We start from the raw sequence: 2,963 nt of genomic DNA, 5'->3' as shown, positions 1-2,963 counted from the left end.
GTGGCTGGTGTGTGGAGCCACGTGGCTGGTGTGTGTGTGCAGACATGTGGCTGGTGTGTGGAGCCACGCGGCTGGTGTGTGGAGCCACGCGGCTGCTATGCGTATGCGTGTAGATGGTACTTGTTGGCACGTCGCTGCTATGTGCAGGCACACGGCTAGCGTATGTAGGCACGTGGCTGGGACCTGCAGGCACATAGCAAGTGTGGGTGTAAGCGGGCGGCCGTTGTGTAGGAGCTGACGGGCAGAGGGAAGGAAGAGGCCGGAGAGGTTGTGTGGCCGCGAGTTTGCAAGGGCGGGAGGGGGGCAGTGGGGACCCACCTGTGGTCCGGAGGGGCCCACCTCGCGAGCCGCCGCGAGAACCCAGGGAGAAGCAGAGTCCCCTGGGGCAAGACTGATGAGGGAGAGGAAGGGCCAGAAAGTCTGAGATTTGGGGCCTGGGTTTTTGGGAAGAACGTAAAATCATCAACAGACATGGGGTCACAGAGAGCCAGTTTGGGGAAAAGTGTCTGTTGCATTTGGTGCTGCTGAGCAGAGCAGCCTTGTAGGAAATTGGAAGGGGGTCCGGCGCGTGGACAGGGAGTCAGGAAAGGGGCCACAGTCAGGGAGTTCGACGGGCGATGAGCGATGAGGGACGGGGGACAGGGCAGGAAGTGTCAGGTCAGAGCATCAGATCCCACCCTCAGGAGGTGAGAGGAGTGTGCAGAGTCAGAAAGAAGGGGTGTCAGGAGCCAGGAGAGCCCTGCAATGTGCATCCAAGGGGCCAGGAGGGGAACACCAGGCGGGGGACGGCCGAGCATGTGGCCTGAGTGCTGGTGTGTGTGTGCGTGCACACATGGGTGTGCATGTGGGGGTGCAGTTGTGTGTCCATGAGGGTGGGTGGTGCGTATGCACATATGTGCACGTGTGTGTGTGCATGTGTGAGGACTGTGCGCAGATGAGAGTGTGGGTTACGTGTGTGTGTGCATATGTGTGTGGGAGGAGCTTTGCTGCAAATGTTTTAAGAGCAGTGGGGACCAGGGAGGTAAAGAGATTGAATTTAGATTTCAGTTTGGAAAAGCTAATAGCAAAAGGCTAATAAGCCAGATCGGAGGACCCCAGTCAAGTTGCCAATTAGTTGACTTTACATGTTTGATAGGATTTTAAATCTTGCAAGCCCGTAAGTATGAAGAAAACCTTAGAAGTTATCTGGGTCCCCTGCCCATGTAGGCAGTAAACCAAGTTACCAAAATCTCACAAATTCAGCGCAAATCATATTCTGGCCGGGTAGCCTGTGTATACATATTTATTTTTTAGCCGTCATTTAAAGGAAGTAAGACTGTGGTGGTACCACTGGGAGGTTTTGTTTTTGTTTGGTGGTTGATGGTTGGTTGATTGTCCATTAGTGATTGGTCGGTTGGTGGTTGTTGATCCGTTGGTTGATAGGTGGTTGTTGGTTGGTTGGTAGTTGGTTGGTGGTTGGTGGTTGGCTGGTTGGTGGTTGGCCGGTTGGTGCTTGTTGGTCGGTTGGTTGTTGGCTCGTTGGTATTTGGTTGGTGGTTGTTGGCCAGTTGGTGGTGGTTGGTGCTTGTTGGTTGGCTGGTTGGTTGTTCCCTGGTTGGTAATTATTGGTGGTCGTTGGTGGTTGGTTGGTAGTTGGTGGTTGGTTGTTGGCTGGTTGGTGGCGGTTGGCTGATTGTTGGCTGATTGGTGGTGGGTGGTGGTTGGTAACAACGTTGAAGACGTGTGTAGCTTCAGCAGAAGGTGTGAGAGGAATAGTTGCCGTTGATACATGAAAAAGAGGATAAGGGGTCAAGTTCTAGAAAGACTGCCTCTGACAAGTGGAACATTGGTATTGGACATGGGGAGGGAGGAGTTGAGGGTGGAGGAGAGCAGGAAATAGGGTGGGTGACATGTTTGGGCTTGCTGAGTGCGGGAGAGCAGTTCCTTTGCTGGTTTTATGTCTTTACTGGGATGTCTGACACACACAGCTGTTTCCGGCATGCGGCTCCTCGTTTTGATGTCTGTGTACCTTGTGAAGGGCTCGGTGCAGCCAGGCTAACGAGCACATTCTCCACTTCGTCGTTGCCATGTGTGCCCGCGTGGGCATGTGGCGAGGAGATCTAGTGCAGGGGGCAACTCTGTACAAATCACTTCCTAAAGAATGTAGGGAGATTTTGTGTCGTGAGGACACCAGATTTACAGAACAGACAAGTTGACATTGACGGAAACGGAGGACGGCCTCCTGGCTCTGAGCACATGGGTGCTTTTCCGGGGCCGATGGGTTTTCTCTTGCACACACGCTGGTGGAACAGATGTTTGCGGTGAGGGTCTGTGGTCATGGGTGGCAGGAAACAAAGTCAGATTCACCTCTAACCAGAACAGTCAGTCGTCTTGTCCGTGAGCGGCCAGGTCCGTCCAGGGGGGTGGTGGGTGGCTGCTGCCGAGGGGCTGCCTTCTGAGCCCTTGAGTCCTGCCCCGCTGTCCCCCCGGCCTCACCGGATAAGCGGCCCCGGTGGTGGGAGCCGGACCCGCTGTCATCCTGCCCTTGCTCCCCGAGGTCACGGCGGGTCCAGGCCCCCCCCAGACTAGCCGAGACGTGCCCCAGGCCAGCACCCGTCTCCCAGGACTGTGGTCCGCCCACCCCTGCTGACCTCAAGTCCACACTGCGTTTACAGACCCACGCATGGGTGCTGTTTCCTCCGTTCCTGGTGACTGTGTTCATGGCTGGTTTTACCCTCCATTAACGACTCCCTTGTTTTTCCACCTGCGTGGTGCTGCGTGTGCTGATCATGGACCCACAAGGGCCCCGGCAGCACCAAGAGCGTGTGCAGCGAGACCCTCGGGCATCTGGCAACACCATTTCCGAGCGCACCCTCCGTGGGCCAGGTGCTGGCATCCACCCCGGGCTCGGCTCTGCCCCTGCGGTCCCAACACATGCTCCCTCCGACGCTGTCTGCCGGGTCCGTCTGTCGTGGGTCTTCCTC

The 2,963-nt window shown here is 56.3% G+C and overlaps 1 protein-coding gene across 8 annotated transcripts in view; it reads left to right on the top strand.

Annotated features, from left to right (window-relative positions):
• Positions 1-2,963, top strand: part of ARHGEF10 (Rho guanine nucleotide exchange factor 10) — a 103,929-nt gene that overhangs the window by 93,580 nt on the left and 7,386 nt on the right. The window lies entirely within an intron of this gene.

Source organism: Mirounga leonina, unplaced genomic scaffold (assembly GCF_011800145.1).
Source record: "Mirounga leonina isolate KUSES-001 unplaced genomic scaffold, KU_Mleo_1.0 Mir_128, whole genome shotgun sequence".
Classification (NCBI taxonomy): Eukaryota; Metazoa; Chordata; class Mammalia; order Carnivora; family Phocidae; genus Mirounga; species Mirounga leonina.
The sequence above is the reverse complement of the archived record's forward strand: the minus strand, read 5'-3'. Positions and strand labels throughout refer to the sequence as shown.